Source organism: Protopterus annectens, chromosome 2.part0 (genome assembly GCF_019279795.1).
Source record: "Protopterus annectens isolate FY-2018-M chromosome 2.part0, PAN1.0, whole genome shotgun sequence".
Classification (NCBI taxonomy): Eukaryota; Metazoa; Chordata; order Ceratodontiformes; family Protopteridae; genus Protopterus; species Protopterus annectens.
Window position 1 is genome coordinate 1,978,498,409 of NC_056728.1, and position 26,187 is coordinate 1,978,524,595.

Consider the following 26,187-nt stretch of genomic DNA (forward strand, 5'->3'; position numbering starts at 1 on the left):
GGACTTTGATGACGGTGAAGGGTCCCCTCGATTACCTCCAGAAAAAATCTTATTTGGAGAAATCCTTGAGATCCTAAAGGAGAGAGGTCACTGGACTCCCAGCAACCATTCATCTGAGGAGTCAGTATTCCTGGAGGCTTTCAGTACTGGGCCATCTACCTCCTGGGTTACTCCACCTACCAATGAGCTAATTTATTTGGTCTCTCAGTGGGCATGGAAGGAACCTGACACAGTTGAACCCATAGCCAGAAGATTGGATAAGGTTCTAGCACCACGTTTATGGAAAGAGTTTTGGGCTAAAGAGGTGCCCATTGATGCCATGGTCATGGCGGATGCCATCAAAAAGGAACTTGCTGAGCAGAGTTCTACTGCTCATCCCCCTAATAGGGAGTTTAGGATGATGGACACGTTTGGGAAGCATGTCTGTGCTTCAGCCACCTTTTCCCTAAGATCGCTGAATTAGTTGACACATTTTGCTAGGTTACAGAGGGGTCTATGTTCAGTCATCAAATAAGAAATCCATTAAACCTCTCTTCATCAGACTTAAATCATCGAATGTTCACTGTTCAATCATCAAATATTTTTCCAGGGAAAAGAGACAGTGGACAAACATGCATACCAAAACACACACCACAGTATGTATAAACACACCTCTAATGTAGGGGGCACCCCCCACTCATATATATTACAACTCCAGGATTGCACTACAGTGAGGAAAAGGGCAAATTTCCCACTTCTGGCCAACCAACACCATTTCTTGGGTAAAATATTCGATAATTGTACATTTGCTGAAGTAAACGACGTTTTAAGTTCGATGAACAGAGGTTTGATGGATTTCTCATTCGATGACAGAAAATAGACCTGTTACAGAGGGGATTTGACCAAGAAACTTTCAAATACCGTCTCAGGATCCACGTCTGCAGAGGTCCAGTCATCTGTGACTTCTCAGTTGGCTGCCCTACAGTCTATTTCAAATTCATCCATCCATGAGGCTTATTTCATATGTAGCTGAAGGCTCCTCAAGGGTAGCAGGTTTGGGCATTTCCATCAGGAGACATACCTGGATGCACTTTTGTGATTTTGTGGAGCCCTTCAAGTCTTCATTCGTCAATGCTCCCTTTGATGGCACTTCCTTGTTCAGTCCAGCAGTGAAAGAGACTTTATCTAGATGTGAGAAAGATGGAAAGACCCTGTCTGCAGTGGGCATACATTTTTTGACCCCTCGGAGATCGTTTTCAAGAAATCAGGTTGAAAGATCTGGTTCATGAAATTGCAGGGTCCTTTTCAGGACACAAGTGGAGGAAGTTCCTCCAGGGGCAGAGGGGGGACTCTAATACTCAGCGCCACACCTGCAGCAGAGGAAGCCCAGAAAACCAGGGAGCCAGAGATTATTTCTTGGACAGACCTTTCCAACACTCCTGAAATGTGACCCAATTGACCACCTGTGGAGGCAGTCGGGGTCGATTATTTCTGCACCAGAGAGCCTGGCTAGACATAACAAAAGATACTGGGGTGCAGAGGATTATACCCAGAGTCTATATAATACCATTTTCCCTTCCACCTCCAATATCAAAACAATTCCTGACATTCCACCCAGTCAAAGGGAAGAAACAGCAATTCAAATACAAAAGCTGCTAGAAAAAATAGGCATCCAAGAGGTCTCACCAGACCAGATAGCATCCAGAACTTACTCAAGGTTCTTTTTAGTGCCAAAGATAATGGGACTGGAAACAATTTTTGCATCTCAGCAACTTGAACAAGTCATTTCGACATACCAAGTTTCACATGGTCACGGTTCAGTCCATTATCCCTTTTCTGGGCAAGGATGACTGGATGTGCTTGATAGACTTTCAGCATACATGCTATCACGTAAAGTTGAACAGATGGTCCAGAAGGTACTTACGCTTCCGGCTTGGAGCCAGTCACTACCACTTTGGTCTCACCACAGTCCCCAGAGTGTTCAACAAATGCATGGCAGTAGTAGTTCACTTGAGACTGTTGGGCTCCTGGGTGTTTCGATATCTAGATGGCTGGCTCATTACTGCCTCAACCTGGTCTCAATTGATAAGGGGAAAAATCACATTCTCCAGACTTGTTCTCATCTGGGAATAACCATAAACTACGACAACCGTCAAATGGAGCCAACTCAGAATTTGTAATTCATAGGAGCAATTTTCAACACAAAGCCAATGATAGCTTCACTGTGTCCCTCAAGAGTACAAGCTATCAGATCACAGGTCAGAATGATAATCTGGAGTACCAAGATTTCAACCCGCTTGGTCCTTCAAGCTGTAGGATCAGTGTCAAGAGCAATAACCCTAGTACCTTTAGCCAGATTTTATATAAGGATTCTCCAAAGGATGCCAGCAACTCAGTAGTAGATACTTTACCAATCCATGTCATCTCAAATATGAATCACTCAGACATGCAAGAGAGATCTCAGGTGGTAGATTCAATCAGATCAGGTCCTACATGGCTGTCCATTCATTCCCCCGCAGCCCAAGGCCATGGTGACCACAGATGCTTCCCATTTGAGGTGGGGGCATTTTCTGAGGGAAAACAGTCGAAGGAACTTGGTCCCATAAAGAGGCCAACTTAGATATTAATGCCCTATAGATGAGAGCAGTGCTTTTAGTGCTGCTGTCATTCCAGGATGTTCTCCCTTCAGGGATGATTACAATTTAAATGGAAAATATGTCAGCAGTTTGGTACATCAACAAACAAGGAGGGAGAAGATCATACCCCTTGTGTCAAGAAGTGCTCAGAGTGTGGCAATGGGCAATCTCATCTAATCGCTTTCTCATAGCAATGCACATTCTGGAGAAGTGTAATGTAATAGCAGACAAATTGAGCAGGTCCATTCTTCTACCTCACAAGTGGTCTCTCAACAAGAATGTGATGGAAATTATTTTTCATCGATGGGACCAGCCTTGCTGCCGATCTCTTTGCTTCTCCCCTAAACAACAAATGCAGCAGCTACTATGCTTTAATCCCCCACAAAGGGAATCACTGAGGGATGCTCTTCTGCAAGATTAAGCTGTGGTCTTCTCTACACCTACACCCTGTGCCTCTAATACCCAAATTTCTTCAGAAAGCATCTCGACTGAAAACTACAGATCTGATGTTTTTAATCTTCATTCATTCCTTGCTGATGGGTATCGGTTCTGTCCTTGGAACCGAATTGGCCATTATAACAAGCTCGCACAAGCCAAAAAACTCTCGAGATAAGCTTACTCATAGTTGTTCTCTCTGTATCACCCCAGATCTTGTTTGCCGCATATATATCAAGACGTGTCAAGCCAGCTTTCAGCTAAGCCATTAAGAATTCCTTACTTCTTAAACCTTTTTGAATTTTTTCTGGTTAAACTATAACAATTTACATTTTTTATTATTAGTCATGAGAGTTTTATACTTGTTTGAATGCCTCTTTCCTTTTTCTTACCAATTTTGGTACTCTTCGTACCATCACTGGTGCAGTCCTTTTCCTTCCTCTAGATTTCGTACCCTCTGATGTAATTCTCAATACCATTGATGGTATTCCCTTTCCCCTTTCCTCTATCTTTCTCTACCCATTGGGAATATCTGTCATTAAAAGAAAAAAAACAACTTTTCATAAATATTTTTTTTTCCCTTTTCTTGATTGTTTGAGTGTGTTTTTGTAATTGTTTTGAGTTATACTACTGTTTGAGAATCTTGTTCCACTATGTCTGATAAAAAGGAAACAATGGGGTTCAAACAATGCTACCAATGTAGTAGAAAAATGCCAAACTTGGACACCCATCTGTCTTGTGTTTACTGCATGAGTATTCCACATTTGTCTGTTCAACTGCCATTCGACATATGTAAAGGCTTTAGCACCCACACTTTAAATAAGAGGAAAATTAAATTAATCCTTAAGGGTCTTCTAAAGACTTCCTTTTTGGAGGCTATTTCTGGGTTGGAGGGCTCACCCCCTCCTAAAAAGGGACATAAACAAAGGAGCCATTCCATTCCTTCTTGCCCTCATGGTACTGACTCAAAATCTCTGGAACCAAAGGCAAAGGTCCCGAAATTGGCTCCATTGACCTCGGCACCAGGGCATCAACCCCCTTCCACGGTGCCGTCCTCAGTTCCAGACCTCAACTACCCAGTATGGTAACCGTCCTTGGCAACAATGCCTAAAGCACCAAAGATGGTACCAGTCATGACCACTGAACCAGACATGTCTTTATTTTCTGCTACAGTTCTGATCTCCCTTTCGGCACCAAAAATAGTACTCCCAACTCCGTCCCCCCCTATACATCTTACTGGTTTTGTGACCATGGTGCCGAAAGGTGAAACAGTCCCTCGGACCAGATATTTCCCCACAGCAGATCCCTTTTTTGGGCAACAATGCAGCCCATTCTTGGAGCAACCTGACTCTCCATCGAGGATATCAACCCACTCCTCCGGGAGCCTTTTAGAATTCGATGTGGTGAGACTTGTGGATCAGCTCCTGGCTGCCAGTGGAAACACAACTCCTTCCAAACCCTCCCTCCTGCCCAGAGCAGAGGGATTTTCTCCACAGACTCCAGCATATACTCGTCCTTTGACCTCCTTGGAGGTATCAAAGCCCCTGGCATCAACGACTATCCCAGTTCCTGCTTCTTCGGTTCCACTGGTAGACCTAACCATGGCTCTGAAGCCTGGCCTTTGACTCACTTGGAGCCGAGCCATTCTTGGGATCGTGACTGGGCTGTCAGCACCATGACTCCTAGTATGGCACCTATTTTTCCTATGGCACCAGCCACTATGGCTTCAGTTGTCTTAGCGGCACCAAGTTGTCTTGGGGCTCCTTCCCTGGGGGAGGGCTCATAGGAGCAGGGTGTGACTCCGGTTCTGAGGTTGTCCTTTTCGGTTCCAGGCTCCCATCCCTCTCATTTTTCTTATGGGAAAACTCGATCTGATGTGATAGAGAGAGGGGCACTATGGGTAAACTTAGCTTGAGAGTTTTTTCGCTGGCGTGAGATTATTATAATGGCCGACTTAGTTCCAAGGAAGGAAGCTATACCCATCAGTAATGAATGAATGAAGATCAACAACACAGATGGAACTTTATGGTAAGAACATAACTTCTTTTTATCCTCATTGTCCCTTATTGGTCTCATCAGATTCGGTTTATTTTCCTTTGGCCTCATCTGTTTTACCCACCTTGGATTCTGGGTCCAATTCCAGACCTTCTGTCTCACCTGATAGACATAATACACCCAGACATTCTCAGTTAAAGTTGACTGCATGGTTTCTCCACTTCCATTGATAGCTAGGCAGCCCAAGCTCTCTTCTTCCATCTGCCACATTATTTTATCTGCCCGCTAAGCTTCCAATAGAAACATTTACAGAAGTAAATGAAAAAAATATTGTTTTTTTTGGGGTGCAGCAAAAAGATATTGACCATTTTTCATCACTGGTTCCCAAAGTTCTTGAATTTTTTGCTGCAATTTTTAATGAAGGTGCTAGCTCCAATACCATCAAAGTACAAATAGATGTCATTTCCAATTTTCATATAGGAGTAAATAATTCATCTTTGGCCTCTTCTAAACTTTGTAATGCCTTTCTGAAGGGAACTTTTCTTATTAGACTTCCATTAAAAGATCCCACTCCTCCATGGGATTTAAATATTCTTTTATGATCATTAACACAAGCTCCTTTTGAAATAACAGGTATGATCTGAAATGTTTGACCTAGGCAACTCTTTTTGTTGGTCATTTCCTCTGTTAGAAGAGTTTCAGAACTACAAGCCCTGTCTTCAAAAAAATAGGTTATCCTTATGAACCAACCCCTCCTTTCTTCCTAAGGTGGTGTCAGGGTCCAGCATTCATCAGGTTATGAACATTCCAGAGTTCATTCCAAATTTCTCAAATAAAGGAGAGTACACATTACACCTTTTGGATGTTCATAGACAATTACAGTTTTATCTACGCAGAACCAAAAATTTGAGGAAATCAGAAAAATTGTCCGTCTCCTTCTTGGACTTAAAATTAGGCAAACCCATTTCTAAAGTAGCTTTAGCCAAATCGTTAATTGATTGTATTACCTTTGTTTATAATACATTGGGTTTGTCTTTACCTAAACCACCAATAGCACATTCCACCAGATCTATGGCAACGTCTTCAGCTTTTTTATCCAGATCTTCATTAGATGATATTTTTCCAGCTGAAGCTTGGGCTAATCCTCATGCTTTTATTGCTTATTATAAATTGGATCTGACCTTTAGGGGAAGAGCAACCTTTGGCTCAGCAGTGTTGTGGAATATCCTTCCTTAGAGTCCTCCTGGGATTTAGGTAGCTAGAGACTCTGTCCCATGTGATGAGGAAGAATGAAAATGCGACATTGGATAAAGAAGTTATGTACTCACCATAACTTTTCATGTGTGTTGTCCATTATTAATTCTTTCTCAATGGCCTTCGCTCCAACCCCCTTCCATTGTGACTTCTGGAAGGATTGAAAGATGCTGAAGGAACCATTGTTCCTTTATTTGAGTGCCGGATGTTGAAATTTCATCTTCTTTTGTGTCATACAGGGTTGAAGGGCAGCAAACAAGATCTGAGAATGTTAGAGGTCTTGCGCATTGTGGGTAAGGGAGGAGCTCAAGAGTTTCAGCATTCCATGAGCTGGTAAAAGTGGCTGGTTCAGATCCGAACCAATTTATTGAGGAAGAAGGAAAATGGACACCACAGATGTAACATTATAGTGAGTATATAACATCATTTGTTTGTCTCTTTTGAATAATGTGGGTTTCCAGATAAAATCTGCAAAATCCTCCTTTATTCCATCTCACAGGATTGTGTTTCTTGGCTGCATTTAGATACTTCTCTTCAGAAGGCCTTTTTGACACAAAAGAAGGTGGATTTTTATCTGGAGTATTTCCTAAACATCTGAAAACAGTGCCTCAAACATCTGCAAGAGTATTTCTCAGGATCCTAGGATTCATGGCTTCTGTGATTTTCATGATTCCCCTAGCCAGATTACTCATAAGAAAGAGACAGTGGTTTCTAAAAAAACACGTGAACCCAACATTTGCATTATGTTGAGTATCAAATTCCAGTTTTGTGTCTTCTAAAAAAGAACTGCATTGGTGGAGACAACAAATTCAGCTGAACCCTGGTGTCTTATCTCTCCTCACACTCCAGGTGTTCATCAAATGAATGGCTGCAGTAGCAGTGTACATCATGCTGCAAGGATTCTGGGTGTTCCCATATCTGCACAAATAGCTCATTTCCACTCCTACCAGGAATCTGTTTATCCAAGCAAGAGACTCTTTGCTCCAAATTTTTCAGTGTTGGCCATCACAGTCCATCTGGACAAGTACAAATTCCATTCTGTACAAGAAATACAGTTCATAAGTGCATGTTTAGACACAATTCATCAAACAGAGAAACTTAAACAGAGGAGGTTATCCACACTTCATGCTCAGTGCATTCTTTCATCCCAACAACCAGTTGCAAGAATGTTCTTCCATTTACTGGGTTCAATGGCACCATTCATCGCTTTAGTCCTTCTTGTCATATACCACATAAGAGTACCACAGTGATCCCTAGCAGTGCAGTGGTACATCGGGTATCAAGTAATATCTTTCCAAGTACATCTGATGAACATTTGCAGGACTCACATTTGCTGCTGGCTCAAATCCTTTATGGTATTACAAGGTTGCCCATTCATTTCCCCTCGACCCAATGTCACTGTGGCCATGGACACTTCCGTGTTCGGGTTGAGGGACAGTACAGGGGAAAGACAGTCCAAGGCATATGGTCCTGTCTGAGGTCAATATCCATATCAACCTTTTAGAGATGAGGGCAGTCCACCTAGTGCTGCAGGCCTTCCAGGACTCCCTCTCTCAAGGACTAATATCTGTCCAAATGAACAACATGTCAGTAGTCCGATACATCAGTAAGCAAGTGGGACCCTGTTGTTATCCATTATGTGGAGAAGCTATGAGGGTTTGGCATTAGGCGATGTCTTCCAATCACTTTCTTCTGACAATTCACATTCCAGGTAAGTCCAGTTTTCTAGCAATCAGATTGATCTGCCTCATGAGTGGTCCCTCAGTCAAACAGTGGCAGAACAGATTTTCCGCTGCTAGGGCCAGTGATGCTGCAATTTTTTGCTTCTCCTAAAACACCAAGTGCATCAGGTTCTTTGTCCTGATCTCCCCAGAGGAGAAGTCACCCAGAGATCTCTCATCCACACCTGGCATGCTGGTCTACTTTTCACCGTTTCTTCAACCCCTCTCATCTGCAAATGTTTTCAGAAAGCTTTAGAGAGGAAGGTTGCTATGATCCTCATTGCCCTCTTTTGGCCCTGACAAGTTTGGATCCCTTGTCTGTGGCCTTATCTGAAACACTCTCCATAGGTGCTGGATCCCAGCCTGGATCTCATTTCTCACCCATCCAGTCTGCCTCTTCCAGACACTCAAGCCCTCAAGTTAACCAATTCAATCTGATGTCCTTTTCACTCTTCCTCACTATTGGTTTATGGATCCAATCCTCAGATCTGACTTGGCCACTTCTCACAGACTTAAGTCCCATTCTTGAGCTCCTCACTCTACCCACAATGCTCTGTACTCTACCCAGCTTCCTCAGATCTCATTTGCCACCATCACTGACAAACGTGGTTTCTTTAATCTTAAGTTTGTGAGCATTATTTTTAAATTTTCTTAGCAGATAAGTTTCAATAGCATTATACTTTTTTCTCTTTCCTGCTTTTCTACCTCACCTCCCACTAGTTTTCACAGATGTTAGGGTTTTTGGTACTTGAGTGTTGCTGTAAACCTAGCCTTCTGCTTGTCAGTTTATGGACAGTTCCTTTTTCTCTCTCTTTCTATTGTTTAGTTTTAAAACAAAAAGTTTTTTCTCTGTTTGTGTGGTTGTATTTGCATTTTGGTGTTGTTCCCTGTTCTCTGATCATGTCAGACAAACCTACAGGCTTTAAGCATGTTTGGAATGTGGATGTAAAATCCCACATTCTGACCAACACAGTAAATCTGTGTACCATTTGGGTGCTGAGCATCTGAGGTCGGCTTAAGACATCTTTGAAAGGTTTAATCCCAGGGCTGTAGCAGACCACAGAAACAAACTAATTTTAAAAGGACTCTTGCCTTCTTCATTCTCTCCTTTGCTAGGGACTCAAAGTCCTGTAAACCTCTACCTGGCTCTTCAGATGCCAAGAAGCACCCTCACAAGTCTTTGATGGCTGCTTCTGTGCCACCAGGAAAATTACCAAAATCTACGGATTCAAAGTTATTGGATCTGAGACCTGTCTCATCTCCAGTGAATCCAAAGCATTCCTCGTATCCAACAGGAATTGTTTTACCTTTGCTATCTCCTAGGCATTCATCTCCCTCCTTGGATCCTAGCTCTTTAGGTCCAAGATATCGGAGCCAAACTCCTGAATTGTCCATTAGGTCAGTGTCCCTGATCTTACCATCTAAACTCCTGCAAACCCCAAATAGCCATTCCATACTGGAGTCAGTGGCTTCCTCTAGATCCTCCAGAAGCATCTCTGAACTAGATATGGACAGGATGATGCGGAGGTTTCTTAGAACCCAGACTCAGATAGGGGTTTTACCTTTTCCATCCAATCTTGGATCTGTGAGTACTCCTGTGACCCAAGCTAGATCTCCTTCTCTGATCCGGCCTTTCATTTCAGAGCCCCAGGATCATGGACAGCTGAGAGAGTTGGTGTTGGAGTCAATGAAGCTGTCTTCCTCAACTCTGACAGTTACACTGACTAACTCTTCTCCAGTGTGTCTTGGATTGGTGATGTCAGTGTCTGATCTGGTGGTGGGGGTTTGGCTCTGACTTTGCTGGATCTGTCCCTCCCCACAAAAATTCGGCGCTTGACAGCTTGGTTTCAGTTCTACCTGGAGACCTCAGATCTACACTTGTCCCTCCCCCTTCTTCGTCAGCTGCTTCAGCTCAAAGGGGTTGGGGAAGGTTTCTTTGAGTCCATGAGCTTTTCAGGTTGTGGAAAGGGTCTTCTGTTCTCACAGAGATCCGACCTCTCAGATCTGTGATCCTCCCCATCATCCCTCATTGGATTTGAGTGCTGAGCCCATCATACCTGTCCAGGGTCAGCCCGCTTCGAGAGGCCTCCAAGACATTCCCCTAGAGGGAGTTCTTCTTTTTCCAACACTTGCCCTGAACATCCCACAGAGGACATTCCTTGCAAAAAGACATGCAAAAGGAATCATCACAGAGATTCCCCTATGGAGTCACTTACTGAAGACACAGACTTTGATGAGGGAGAAGGTTCCCCAAGATCGCCACTGGAAGATGTCTCCTTTGGAGACATTTTGAAGATCCTTAGACAAAGAGGTGGTTGCTCAGACCACAGTCCTTCTTCTGAAGAGTCAGTGTTTTGGAGGCTTTTGGGATGGACCTCTCTACGTCTTGGGTAAGCCCCCTTGTGGATGACCTCATAGATTTATTCTCCGGACCTGGCAGGAACCGGACACCATTGAACCAATACCCAAACATCCCGATAGATTCTCCCCCAGCGAGGACCATCTACATTCGACCAAGGGCATACTGGTAGGTGCTATGGTTGTGGCAGCATCTACCAAAAAAGAGCTAGCGGAGCAAAGCTCAACTGTTCATCTGCCAAACAGGGAGTCCAGAGCGATGGACAGATTTGGTAAGCACATTTATGCCTTGGCTACCTTTTCTGGTCAAAGAAATTTCTGACTCTTTAGTAGAGACTATGTCAGAAGAAGACTTCAAGAAAGTATATCCTCAATTGGCTACTCTGTCATCCTTGTCTAATTCCTGCATGAGGCTCATTTCCCATTCAGCAGAGGACATCTCACAGGCAGCCAGCAGGTATTGCTATTAGAAGATATGCCTGGATGAGGCTTTGTAACTTCGCAGAACCTTTCAAGGAATCCTTTGTGAATGCTGTCTTTGGTGGCTGTCCTTTGTTTGGCCATCGGTCACAAATAATCTAACCCACAGCAAGAAGGAAGGAAAGACCCTGTCTGCCATGGGGATCATGTTTTCTATCCCTCAATGGACTTTTTCAAGAAATCAATGAGGAGGTAAGAAAACCTGGTTCCAAATATCTCAAGGGTTTTTTAAGGGTCAATGCATAGATTCTTCCTCCAGGTGCAGAGGAGGAGGTTTCTCTGACAATAGGAGGTACTGCCAGCCATTCCAGGAGAAATAGGGCAGTGGATTTTTAACATATGCCAGTACAGCTAGCTGACATTTTGTACATAATTATATGTTGTTTGTATATCAAACTGATTCATACAGATGCTTCTGCTAAAAATGTACTTGTGAGGTTTGCATGTGTTAAAATATATCAACAGTGTGCCCTGCTGGAAGGAAAAGAGATGTGCATGCGCTATTGTAACTGTTTAAATGAATACATTGTAACAGCATATACTGGAAGAGAAGAGGTTAATCACAATCCAGCTTCAGAAAACTTTAAAATATATCTGAAATTAAATTACTTTATGGGTTAAGCCATAAAGATGTTATCCCACAATTTTGAATGAAGCCAGAAACACAATGTCTGTAAGAAGCCTGGCTTAGTAGCTCTGTAGGAGGAGTAGAAGTGTTAAAATGGTTTTATGACTTCCAGGAGATCTGAGCAAAGCTCTGTCTGTGTGTACAGTAACACATAGATCCTAAAATCCTGGCAGCTTCTAGTGCTGGTGATAACATGGGAAACAAGAGTCAGATGTCCAGATATGTGTGATGTTATTCTTTAAGCCAAAAATAATATTTAGATATTAGTAGAAGTTTTCTCTCAGCATTCTTTATTCTGTCTTGGATCTGACAACAAGGACCACTGACCTAAATTATCTTGCCTTTCTCTATTCAGTAAGTAACTTAACTAGGGAGCAGTAATTCTCTTTAGACTAGTCAGGAAAATATAGTGAGAGTAGAAGCACTGATCTGAAGTTGTTATCTTCATTTGATCTTCAACCTGTGGTTTCCCAGATCTGGCACGGATCCAACATGACCACATATCCAGTATCTGATCTGAGCTCAAAGCTCCTGCCCTAACCATAATGTCCTTGTCTCTTTCCTTTCTTCAGATCTCATTTGCAGTGCTCATGTTTGCATCCCTATCCATGCTCTCTGCTGAACTTTTTGGGGAAGTGACTTTTTGAATATACTTTCCCCCTTTTTCCCTTTTTCTCTTTATCTCCACTTGCGCTCTCTGTGTTGGTTAGAAAAAAAAAACTCTTTATCTTCTGTCTACTCATATGTGTGAGTGAGTGCGTTAGGCCATGTGGTTGGGAGTATATCTGAAACCCTCAAACCAGGCTTCCGTGAATGCAGAGTGTGGCCAATAGCTCTCTCCAGCTGATGGCCACACTCTGTTTGTTGAATGTCTTGGGGAAGCCCGTTTAGATACCTCCTGTTCCATCTGTGCTGTGTTTAATCCCAGGCCACACTCTTATGTCTTAAGTGTCTTGGGGAAGCCCATTTAGATACCTCTTGTTCCATTTGTGCTGGGTTTAATCCCCAGGTACTGATGGACAGGAGAAATAAGTTCATTTTAAAGGGCCTTCTTCCCCCTCCTACCACCCGCAGCACGGGTATCTTCTGCCCTGGCTTCTACTTCTGTTTCCTCCCTGGCCTCTGGGACTCAACCTCCCACTAAGTGGTCCGGAGATGGAGACAAAACAACCAAGACCAAGGACAGGGCCAAGAAGCGATCCCTAGATCGCTCGGCTTTGGCAGGCCCTCCGACCAAGATTAGGTTGGCTCCAAGGATGGAGTCTTCCCGGCTCCACTCCCCTTGGTTCTCTCCAGAGCTAGAGGAGCTTTGAACCTAGTCGCTGGCTCAGGCTTCCCCTCACCACCCCTCTAGGCCAGTGTCAGTGGCCTCCTGTTTTAGCTCCACCCACAGACTTTCTGAGGCAGAGATGGATAGGATGATGTGGAAGTTTATGTGCACCCAGATACAGTTGGGAGTCCGGCCTGCCCCCTCTCCCTCTGGAGCTGGGGCCATGAAATCGGCATTCATACCTCTTATTCCTTCACCGATCTGACCTCCAGTTTTGGAGCCCTTGGATCCGAGGCACTCAGTGTCGAGGGTTCGGCTCTTATGGTACCTTGTACCTCATTGCTGGCCATGGCCTTGAGCAGGTTGAAGCCGACTAGCTCTGGTCCATCCAGCTGTCGGAGTCATAGTCTTGGCACTGGTTCTGAGGGGAACATTGACTATGACCCTGTCAGAGTGGAGCCTGCCCCTTGGTTTCTCAGTGCCTGGAGGTTTGGCTTCGGCCCCCCCGTCAGGTCAGATATTTATGGCTCTGACCCTTGTTCCTTCTCAGAAGGTCCGTTCCCCTTCAGCCTTCAATGTGGTAGGAGGGTCCTCTCGATCCCTTAGAGACCTTTGATGAGCTTGTCTTCGGAGTCCATCCTGGTTGTCTCTCGGACCCAGACAGCCTGCCATCTCAGGGACAGCCTGCTGCCTCTTTGCCCCAGGGCGCTCCCTCTTGGGAGCAGCAAGACGTTAGTTAGTCCTCCCAGAGACCCCCACTGAGGAGGTTCCTTGCAAGCGTACATGCAAAAGGTGGCACTTGGACTCCCCACCGGTGTCCCTCACGGAAGACACCAATTTGGAGGAAGGGGAAGGTTCCCCCTGGTCACCCCTGAGGATGTCTCTTTTGGAGACAGTATGGAAATCCTACAGCAGCATGGGGGGAGGGTCTGCCCAAAAACTTAACTCAGATGAATCAGTGTTCCTGGAGGCATTTGGCGCAGAACCCTCTACTTCCTGGCTGTCCCCTCCTGCAGATCCCTTGGTGGATCTTATTACATCGCAGGTGAGGAAGGAACCGGACACAGTGGAGCCCATGCCCAAATACCTGGAAAAGGTTTTGAGTACCCCTTCGGACAGGACCCATTGGACTAAGGGATCCCCTGTTGATGCCATGGTGGTGGCAGCCACCACTAAGAAGGAGCTCGCTCAGGAGAGCACCATGGTCCACCCTCCTGACCGAGAGTCCAGGATGATGGACCATTTTGGGAAGTGGGTGAGTGCTTCAGTGACCTTTTTTGTGCATGCATTGAATTATATTGCACAGGTGATTAAGCTGCAGGGAGACCTGGTCAAGGAGGTCACTCAGTCTACCCCTGGGTCCATGCCGGTGGAGGACAAGAAAGTGTTCTCCTTTCAGATGACCACCTTGACATCTATTACTAACACCTCTATGCATCTCCCCTCCCATGCAACTGAAGCCACCGCTAGAGCGGCCGGTACAGGCATTGCCATTAGGCACCATGCCTTGCTCCAGCTCTGTGCCTTTTCAGAACCCTTTAAGGTGACTTTCACAAATGCCCCGTACGACGGTTCCTCCCTTTTTGGGAAGTCAGTACATGGCACTTTAGTTCAGAGTGAGAAGGATGGGAAGACTCTGTCTGCCATTGGGATCCACTTTTCAGCCCCACAACAAACCTTCTCAAGGAATCAGTGACGGGCCAAGAAGATGCGGCTCTGAAAATCTCTGAGTTATTCCCAGGACATTTATAACTCTCCTTTCCCCAGGGGCAGAGGGGGATTTGATAGATGCCAAACTAGAAGCAGAGGAGGGTATCAAGGGTCTCATGAGCCTTTCTTGGAGAGACCTGAGCAGCATCACTGAAAGGTTGCCTGGCTGGTTGTCTCTGGAGGCAGCCGGGGGTCAACTATTACTTCACCTAACAGTGTGGGAGTCCTTCATGGAAGATCGTTGGGTGTTGCAAATTATATCCAGAGGCTAGCCAACTCCCTTTCTTATGCCACCTCTTCCATTCAGACACATCCCGGACATTCCACCCACGCAAAGGGAGGATGCAACAGTGGAAATTGCAAAGCTGCTAGAAAAGCGAGTCATCCAACCCGTCCCCCCAGACCAGCCTGGATTAGGCATTTATTCCAGGTTCATTTTGGTGCCAAAGAAGACAGGGGACTTAAGATCCATTCTGGATCTCCCCACCTTGAATCTGTGTGTGGCCAAGATGAAATTCCAGTTGGTCACCCTAAAATTTCTCCTGCCCTTCCTGCAGGAGAACAATTGGATGTGCTTGATTGACCTTCAGAATGCATACTACCATATCAAAATGGACAGGTGATCTCGGAGGTGCTTCCACTTCTGGCTGGGGGGCCAATCATTATCAGTTCAGAGCAGTCCCCTTTGGTCTCATCACAGCCCCCAGGGTGTTCACCAAATTGATGGCAGTGGTAATGGCTCATCTGAAACTCCAGAGCATACAGGTCTTCCGCAATCTGGGCGATTGGCTCCTTGCCACCTCTTCCAGGCATCAGCTCAGTCAAGCCAGGGATTCCTTTTTTCTGTTAGCCCAGTGGTTGGGCATTGCCATCGATCTCAACAAGTCATCACTGGCCCCAGTTCAAGTGTTAGAGTTCATTGGGGTTCGATTGGACACAATTCAAACCAAAGTATTTCTTACCTCAGAGAGGATTCAGTCTCTGAAGCTACATGCCCTTTGCATTCTTCAAGCTCAGCCACCAACAGCGGAGATGGTACTAAGGGTGTTGGGGTCCATGGCGGCTACAATTAGTATCTTGCCTATGGCACGTTTTCATAAGCGGGTTCTTCAATGGACCCTCGCGGTCCAATGGTTCATAGTAGAGCTCCCCTTGTCTCATCCTGTTTGAGTCTCTCGAGTATACAAGGACTCTCTTCTGTGGTTGATTCATTCCCCAGACCTGATTCGAGGTCGCTTCTTTCTTCCACTTTTCCCCTTAGCCACGGTGACTACAGACGCTTCCTTACTAGGGTGGGGATGGCACTGCTCAGGAAGGACAATCCAAGGCACATGGAGCCTCTACAAGATCAGATTGCATATCAACATCCTGGAGATGAGGGCGGTGCTTCTAGCGTTGCAGGCTGTCCATGCTCATCTTCCCCATGGATGATTGCTATCCAGATGGACAATTTGTCTGTGGTCTGGTACATCAACAAACAGGGGGAACCAGGTCTTACCCTCTATGTCGCGAAGCCATCAGAGTGTGGAAGTGGGCGATCTCCAATGGCCAGTTTCTGGTGGCAATGCACATTCTGGGGAGGTCCAATATCCTAGCGGACAGGCTCAGCAGGTCTATTCTGATGCCTTACGAGTGGTCTCTTTATCCTTCAGTAGCAAATCAGATCATTCTCAAGTGGGATCAGCCTTGCTGCGATCTCTTCACCTTTCCTTCCAATGTGAAATGCAGTAAGTTCTTCTCTAAACCCTCCACTGGGGGAAGCCCCCAGAGACACTCTGATTCATGCTTGCCCCCCCCCCCGGTCTTTTGTATGCTTATCCTCTTCTATTGATTCCAAAATTCCTTCAGAAAGCTCACAGGCTGGTGAGCTTAGTTATCCTCATTGCCCCATTCTGGCCTCGTCAGGTCTGGTTCCCCTCTCTGTGGTCTCATCTGGTGGCACCACAATGGACGTTGAATCCAGTTCCGGATCTTATTTCTCATCCATCACGGATTTCCCATCCAGACCTGGGCAGTCTGAAGCTCACTGGTTGGCTGCTCCAGTTCCCGTGATATTCAGGACTCCCATTTTATCTTCCCCTGTCAAAAAGATCCTGGTGGGGCTCATAGGTTTTCCACCAGAAAGGTGCACTCCAGCATATGGAAACATTTTTCTTTCTAGGCTTTGCAGTGCTCCCTAGATCCCTTCACTGCCCCAGTTTCTGCAGTTTTGGAATTTTTGGCAGGGATTTTTCAGCAAGGTGCCAGTTCTTCTGCAGTCAGGGTCCAACTTGCAGTGATTTCTAATTTTCATGTAGGTGGTAATATGACTTCCTTAGCATCCTTTAAGCTTTGCAAAGCCTTCCTAAAAGGCACCTTTCTTCTTCGGCTCCTGGTGAAGGACCCAATGCCATTGTGTGATCTTATGTTAGTTCTACCAGCTCTAGATTTGTCTCCCTTTGAGCCTGCAACCTCTGTGGATCTGCAGTTTCTGTCCTGGAAGACCACTACTAACCACAATGAAGGAGAAAAAGGTACAATTGTAGCTTAGAAAACAGTTATCCACACCTCAATGGAACTCCAGAAGACAGGAAACAGTAGATGGGCTTAACACAGTTTTAATGCAGTAAGAAAGCACAACATTTAAACGATACTCCTTGAAAATACATTTTCGTCCTCAACTTTATCAGATACAACTAACAAACTAAATTACATGCCTTAAATACTTCCTGGAAGACAGCCTTCTTGGTTGCTATTACTTCTGCCAATAGGGTTTCAGAGCTGCAAGCGTTGTCGGTCAACCCTCCTTATATGATTTTTCATAAGGTTAGGGTATCCTTGCCTACTAACCCGTCCTTTCTCCCTAAGATAGCTTCAGAGTCCAATATTAATCAGGTGATTAATCTCCGGGTCTTTTTCCCAAATTTTCAAAACAAGGGAGAATATAAATTGCAGTTGTTGGATGTACACAGACAGTTATGTTTTTACCTGCATAAGACCAAATCTTTTCACAAGCCTGACCAGCTCTTCATTTCCTACTCTAAACCCTTTTTGGGGAAACCAGTATCTAAGGTCACCATTGCCCATTGGATTTTCCAGTGTATTATTCGGGTGTATTCTGTTAGGGCCCCCCCCAGGTCATTTGAAGGAATATTCCACCAGATCTGTTGCTACTTCAGCAGCCTTTTGGTCTAGAGTTTCGTTAGATTATATCTGCTCTGCAACCACTTTGGGCTTCATTTCATACCTTCATTTTGCATTATAAGTTGGACATCATATCCAGGTATAGGGCATCCTTTGGCTCCACCATGATCAGTAATATCCTTCCATGCGAACCTCCCAGTTGTTTAGTAGCTGGAGACTCTGTCCCACAGGTTGAAGATCAAATGAAGACAACAACTTCAGATAAAAAAGTTATGTACTCACCATAACATTCCATCTGAGTTGTTGTTCTTTGTTTGTCTTCACTCGTCCCTCCCTCCTTCCCCCTGCCTTGCACAGACTGTGTGGTGATCTAGTGAGTTGTGAATGTGGTCACCTCCAGGGTGCCTCTTATTCTTCCTTTTTTGCTTATGCAGACATTTAGTATGGGACAAGGTGTTGGGTTGGGTGTGGATGCTAAGTTGGGCAGCAAACTCAATCTGAAGGGAGGAAGGAGACAGGGGCATTATGGGTAGGGGAGGAGCTTTGAGCTCAGATCAGGTGCTGGATATGTGGTCGTGTCTGAGCCGTGCTGGATCCAGGAACCCACAAGTTGAAGACAATTGAAGAAGTAACAACTCAGCTGGAACGTTATGATGAGTACATAACTTCTTTTTTTCTGTAACTGTGTGAAACTTTCCATCTGTGTTATTTTTATTATTCCCTGTGACTGAACCTCTGGTGTTTACTATAAATAGACATTTACTATTTTCTTGTACTTTTATTATTAAATATATTTATTTATTTTATTTATTTTACATTTGTTGACCGGGCTGGTCTAGCTGGATACATGTCCATTTTCATAGAGAAAAACATTTTTAACATATATATAAATGAGAACAACAATACAACAATAACAATTTTCACTGAATTCCTTCACGGTGGGAGGTGGAGGAGTGGGATGGGAGGGGATAGATGAGGGGATGATAGTGGATTAAAGAGTCTAGCTATGGAGTTGGCATAGATGGCATCCCCGCCAGAGTTCTTGGATGATTGGTTTTAATTTGAACACTATGCAGTCAGGCTGGTTAATTATTTTAAATACTTCCTAAGTTGAGTGATGAATTGAAGATTGGGCAGTTCAGTTCAACAAGTTTTTAGGTTAAGAAGGCAGTGATGGATGGGGGGTTCCTGTTACAAATCTTGCTAATGTGATTATATGATACGGTTAATGTGTTGGAGTTATATGTATTGAAAGAAGATAGAATAGGGGAGGGGTAGGAGAGGCATGAGAGTAGAGAGAAGTTGAGTAGAAGGTGTGGTGTGTTTAGAGTTAGAGGTGTTTTAATACCTAATCACCTATACATTGACCCAAGTGTTTATTGACTGTCTGTATGGTCAAATATTATAATGTGTGTGTCAAATTTGGGGGCAGGGTATTATTGTGTCCCAAGGTTGGGAACACAGTTGGGGAATTAGATGATAGATGGAGAGGCTGGTGGGAGAGGGGAAAAAATGAGAAGGGGAAGAGGAGTAGCTACTGATGGAAAAAATAGTAGCATCTTGGTTTTGCAGAAGTTTGTTAGTAGTTCATGTTTTTTCAGGATCAGTGTTTTTTGTTTGAAGTTTGAACTCTTTTTTATGGATTCGTGTAGAGAGAGAGTGAGAGCAGATCAGATCAGTGGGATAAGGATAAAGAAGGCAGATCAGGTGGAGCGAGAAGAAAAAGTGAATGCAGGTGTTATCGAGGTAGAGGATGAGAATAGGGTTACGAAGACTGAGAAATGGGACACACCAATGGTGTTTCAGTAGGCCTGTCAGCCCACTGTAGGGCCATTGTGCCTACCAGTGAGGTAGTGGTTTAAGTAGGCTTTCTAAACTAACTTAGATTCCATGATTTTAGCTAGTGGGGACAGGGATTGCTATAGGTCTGTAGTTTGAAGTTTCCGTGGGACCACCACCTTTTGTGGAGAGGGATGATATATTAGAGATTTTCAAATAGGATGGATGGATTCTTTTATGGACTATTGATCAATAGATACGGATAGATAGGGATAGGATCTAATCTGCTCTGCTATCTGATGGAAGAAGCGTGATCGCTGGCTAAGGTGGTTGGTTTAGTTTTTTTAAGTTTTAAAAGTACTGAGAGTAGGAAGGTAGGACAGGTTAGGAGATGGGAGTTGAGTGGGTTGCATTTCTGTGGATAGGAGGTGTTAGTAATGTCTGGGCTGCTACTGACTGCTGGTATCCGGGGGTAGATTTGCCAGGATGGAGGAGGTTAAAAATCCGCCCAACTTTTTTTTGGGTTATTCTGGTGTTTGTTTGACCTGGTAATGTAATACTGTTTTGTCAAGTATGTAACACTCTCCTGTAGGGTAGGGGTTTTTGACACGACCACAGTGACAGGATTTAAGTTCAAGAAAAAAATGTTGTTCGTTAAATTTCTTTTTTTTCTTAGATCTATATAAGGGATAGCTAGTTGTAGGGCTTCTGTGTTTGGTGTTTGAAAGGTAGGGTGATCGCTGAGGTTAGCTAAGGTCATTTAGGAGGTTCCAGATGTATTTTTTTTTATTGGTAAGTTGGTATCCAGTCAATGGTGCTTTTTCTTTTTTTTCTTAGCATTTCCTATTATTTTTGGAGATGGAATTTGGAGTGAAGCCATGATTTGATTGGAAGGGTTACTTTTGCCGTGCAGTAGAGAAGTCAATATCAAAATAAAATCCCCTAAGTACTATGGAGGGTAATTTGTTGTTTTGTTAGCCAAGAGTGGCTCTAAGTTCTCTCTAATTATTCAGTGTTCTTTCCTGGTGGAATATATACATAACAATAAGATTTATTGGATTTTTAGCTATTAATAGAGAGCTAGAGCCATTATTAGAGGTTTTTGAGGAGTTGTGGGTTGTATAGAAAACATTGTGACATTTTGTTCCTGTACACTTTGTTATTCAAGCTTCTTAAGTTGAGATGCAGAATTAGAGGAACCTACCTATGTTTAGGGATGAGAGTCGGAGGGATCTTGAGAGACCTGGGGTTGTGGTGGATATCCCCATAGGTGATAATTTTTTTTTGGTATGAATAGAAGAATCTCAGTTAGTTTTTGAGAGAGTCTCTCTCTGTGTGTGTAAATCTTAGGGTGGTGGTAGTAAGATATTTTTTGAAGCTTGTCCTGTTGTCAAGGTGCTGGTGGTAAGTGGTATTAGATATCTGTCCAAGCTACTACTTTTCAAAACTGGAATGGCCTTCCTTTAGTTCTTGCAGCATATGCTGCTAGATTATAGTTCAACACATTCCTTTTAAAATAGTTATACACTAATAATAGAACAGTAGACTTATAAGGCCCTATTTTGAAAATGGCGCACTCTGAAAAAATTTAATACCTCGCTTTTAAAAAACCCCAGGAGTTCTCAAACTTTTCATTGTGACTGATCCTTTTTATAAAATGTTTAAGCTTTGAAAGTATTTGCCCATGTTTATTTGGTGATAACTCTGGCCACTCCTGAAAGCCTTGCTGTTTGGTCATTACTACTTGTATTAATATTAACTTCACTTGGTATAATTGGGTACCCTTTTAAGAGCATTACAGTAACTGAGTGGTGGCAGTGAAACACCTTATAGGTGGGCAAAGTTGGTAGAGTGGGTAACCTGTGCCAACCTTTCCCAGGCATGTGTGTGTGTGTGTGTGTGTGCGTGTGTGTGTGTGTGTGTGTGTGCGTGTGTGTGTGTGTGTGTTTGAAAATTATCTCAAAGAGTGTGTGTCAGCTACTTGGGCAGAGACACAAAGCACTGGTTTCACAGTGCCAGTGTGGAGCCTTACTGGGGACCTGGAGGGAGACAGGTAGAAACACTCAGACCCCGGGTTGAGTTTGTGCCCTGTGTGCTCTTAAGGGAAATTGTGCTTGATGCAGAGAGATCTGCATCTGGAAATAATGAGTGTATCCATTTGTATTCCAAGTGAATGTCCCTCTCCAGTATCAGTGGATAAGATTCAGGTTCTTTGATTACTAGTGCAGTGTGGGAATGTCACATATTGGTGACAGTGGTGGGCATCACATATTGGTGAGCAGTGGTGTGGATATTGAATTTCTGTAGCCTCTAAGCAGTTGTCAACAAAGGTGTGCATTCTCTCAGAAGCCACATGGGGAACATTCAGAGTTTCATATCAACAGTTTTTATTTATTTATTTATTTATGTATTTTTTGTTAGTTTAGTTTAGTCAAAGAGAGCAGGCAAAAATATCAGGAGAGGATTATGGCAAGCTGACAAAGAACTGGTTGGCCAAGGTGTGCAAAGTCAAAGGACTGGTTTATGCCAGCTTGACTAAAGAGGAAGTGAGTTCATCCTTAGTCACAACTCAGACCAGCAACCAGGAGGATAGCCAGTCTGGTGATGGGAATTTGCAGCCTTCATAAACAGGAGAGTTCAACTTTTCCACAAAGGGCTTGAAAATCCGCCTGGAGTTAAAAAGACTTGAACTGGAGGCCAAACATATGGAATTAGAATCAGCGGAGAGACTGAGGCAGGCAAAACAGATGGAATTAAAATCAGCACACAAACAGCAGCATTTGGAGGCTGAAGAAAATGAGAAGCAGCTTCAACATGAAAGGGAGATGCTGAGTCTTCACCAGGGTCATGCAGGTAATGGGGAAAGGAATAACTGAGCCTCAGAAGCAATAAAGGTCAGTACATTTCTTCCTCAATTTATACAGGGTGATAATTTTGATAGTTGTATTCATATATTTGAAAGGGTATGTAAACAGTATAATGTTGACCAAGGGCTCTAAGAACAGTTCCTGACCCCCTTACTCTATAGTAAAGCTGTTACTCCAGTTTCTAAATTGTCTGATATCGATTGTTTGAACTATGAAAAAGTCAAGAAATGTTTACTTGAATGCTTTAACACCCGAAGCTCACAGAAAAACTTTTTGCAAGCATAGACGCCAGGCAGATGAAAGTGTGTCTGATTACATTGCTGGGTTAAGCACTTATTTTCATAGGTGGGTGAGAGGGTGTCAGGTCACCACTTTTGCTGGGCTGGCAGACCTCTTGGTGAGGGAACAAGCCCTTAGCAGTTTGTCTGAGGACATAAGAATGTGGTTGGCAGACCGAGAGTGCAACTCTGCAGATGAGCTGGGGAAAATGGGGATCTTTACTTAGCAAGCAGGGCATCACTGCACAGGAAAGGGATACCCAATGCTGCACATGGATATAAGGGAACCCATGGTGGGCAGCCTAACCCCCCCATAGAGTTAACTATTAACTGGGGAAACCATTAGTTCAGGTACACAGCCAGGATCAAGGGTTAAGTGTTTTAAATGTAACCAGTGGGACCATGTAGCATATAGATGTCCATAGAGGCAAGGTGGGGGAGCCAGCAAGTGGGAATAACAGTATGTCAGTGGTAAGTTGTCTGGAGATAACAGGTGTACCAAAGTATCACAAGAGGCTATATCCTACTATAGTGTATGGAAAATAGGCCACTGCTAAGAGAGACACAACCTCTGACATAACCATTGTGAAGCCTGCAGTGGTTAAAGAGGAGCAATACATGCTTGGGCAGTCTACTCCAGTCAGAGCTTTAGGAGGAACACCATTCCAAATGCCTTTGGCCAGGGTTCACCTTCACTGATAGGGTGGAAAAGGAAGCAAGCAAGTACATGTGTTTGAGGATATCCCTGCAGATGTTCTGATAGGGAATGATTTTGATAATGTAGTACCTTGTGTGCAAGCAGTTGCATTCAATCAGGCTATCATACTATTTTCCCAAATTCCCCCTACAAGAATGAAAATAATACCCAATGTTCCACCCAATCAGAGGGAAGCAGCAGCATTAGAAATAGAAAAACAGCTAAAAAAAGAGTCACCCAGAAGGTCCCCCCAGGCCAGAGAGGATCCAGGACCTATTCAGTATTCTTCTTAGTGACAGAAAAGACAGGGGACTTTTGACCAATACTGGATCTCAGCAAACTAAATCAGTTTGTGCAATATTCAAAGTTCCGAATGATCACAGTTTAGTCCATTCTAACTCTGCTGTGAAAGGATGATTGGATAAGCTCAATAGATCATCAAGATGCATACTACCACATAAAAATGAACAGGCTCTCCAGAAGATAACTTTGCTTCTGGCTGGGAGCCAGTCATTACCAGTTCAGAACACTGCTCTTTGGTCTCAGCACAGCACCCAGGGTGTTTACCAAATGCATGGCAGTGGTATGCATGGCAATGGTAGTGGCTCCTTTGAGACTTCTGGGATTCAGAGTGTTTCCTTACTTAGATGACTGTCTCCTAACTGCCCCAACCAGGCATATAATCCTTCAGACAAGGGACTGTTTGCTCCAGTTTTCTTTCAGTGTAGACATCACAGTCAGTTACAGCAAATCACAGCTCACATCTATTCAGAGTCTGGAGTTCATAGGTACTCGTCTGGACACAGTCAATCAGGTAGCCTGTCTTCCTCCTGCTTGAATCCAGAGAGATCCCACGTCTGGAAAGTAATACAAAATTCTTCTCTTTCAGCATGACTAACTTTAAAAGCCTTGGGATCCATGGTAGCTGCTATCACCCTCATTCCTCTGGCCAGATTTCACATACGAATACTTCAGTGGACACTGTCAGCCCAGTGGTCTATTCTTCAGCATCCTTTAACTGCCCAGTCAAGATCACACAAGCATGCAAAATGTATCTTCTTTGGTGTATTCCTTCCTGTGAACGCTCATAAGGACATCCATTTGTTCTCCCCCTGCCCACGGCCACAGTGACCACAGATGCCTTCCAGCTGGGGTGGGGGATACTACTTGTGAAGGACAGTCCAAGGTACATGGTCCCCAAAAGAGGTCAAGATGCATATCAATGTCCTGGAAATAAGAGCAGTTCTCCTAGCATTGCAGACCTTTCAAGACTTTCTCTCATATGGAACAGTTGCTGTTCAGATGGACAATATGTCAGTGATCTGGTGCATCAAAAACTAAGGAGGAACCAGGTCTTATCCACTTTGTCGAGAAGCAATGAGAGTGTGACAATGGACAATCTCTTCTGGTCACATTCTTATAGCAATGCCCATCCCAGGGAAAGCCAACATGATTGCGGACAAACTAAGAAGGTGCCTTCTCTTTCTTCACGAGTGGTCTCTCAGTATCAAAATGTCAAAGCAGTGAAGAGAAATTTTCTGTTCATGGAGCCAGCCACTCTCTGACCTGTTCGCATTTTCCCTCAACAGAAATTGCAACAGGTTCTTTGCCCTGATTCTCTCCAACAGGGGAGTCACCAAAAGATGCTGTAGTCCACAACTGGCCCTCTGGTCTCCTTTAAGATTACCCACTATTACTTCTCCTCCCCAAATTTCTGCAGAAAAGTTTCCAGTTGAAGAGCACAGTTATCCTCATTGCCCCCCTTTGGCCTTGTCAGATTTAGTCCCCTTTCCTCTGGCCTCACCTTCAGTGTTCGCCCTAGATACTGGATCAAATTCCAGACCTCCTGACTCACCTGACAGGGATAACTCATCCAGACATAATACGCCTCAAACTGGTAGCATGGTTTCTCCAATTCATTTGATTGCTAGGCAACCCAGGTTTTCCTCCCCATTCATCATATTTTATCTTCTCATAAAGCTTCTACTAGAAGGATTTACAAAGGTAAATGGAAGAGGTTTGTATTCTGTGCCTTTAGCAGATATCTGGACCCCCTTTCTGTCCCTCAACTGGATATACATTAAAGTTATGTACTCACTATAACTATTCAATTGTGTTGTCCATTTTCATTCTTCTTCAACATAAAGGTTATGAATCTGACCTCAGATCTGACCGGATATCACAGACTTATAGATTCAACTCTCAACTCCATCCTCTCTCCATAATGCCCCAGTCAGCCCACAATACCTCAGATTGAGTTTTCTACCTTATAGATCCCAAGATAGGGCACAAACCTGGAACAAAAGGTTCCAAAATATCCATAAGATCACTCCAGAACATGAAAAGAAAGGGGAAAGAGGGTGGGGAGTTGAGAAAGAATGAAAATGGACAGGACAGAAGCATAGTTATGGTGAGTACATAACTTTAATAGCTGATGTTGTCCTTTTCATTCTTCCTCAATATATGGGACAGAGTCTCTAGCTACATGAATCTTGGTGGCTGTCATGGAAGGATATTCCAGAGAACTGTCAAACCATAAGTTGCTCTATTTCTAGAAATCAAATCTAGTTTTTAATGATCAATAAAGATTTGAGCACTTGACCAGGAAGCTGCTGTGCAAATATCATCAATGGAAGTTCTAGACGAGAATGCAAAAGAAGTGTCCATGGATCTAGTTGAATGTGCCTTAGGAGGCTTTCTGAGAGGGAGAGACCTTGCTTAGTATTTACAGAAAAAATACAATCAGTAATCCAAAACATGTTTGTTACTCTTACACTGAAGAAGGCATGCTTATGCCGAAACCGGTTTGTTAATTTGGGAGTTAAAGTCTGAATTTCCACCATCTGTCTTAGGCTGGTTAAATTTTGTACAACTGCAACTTGCTGGCCAACTGTGTTTGTTTGCCGCCTGCCCAGTCAGCATCGTGGTCTGATGCTCCAAGTTCCTGGTAAGTGATGTTCATATATTTTTCTGTTCT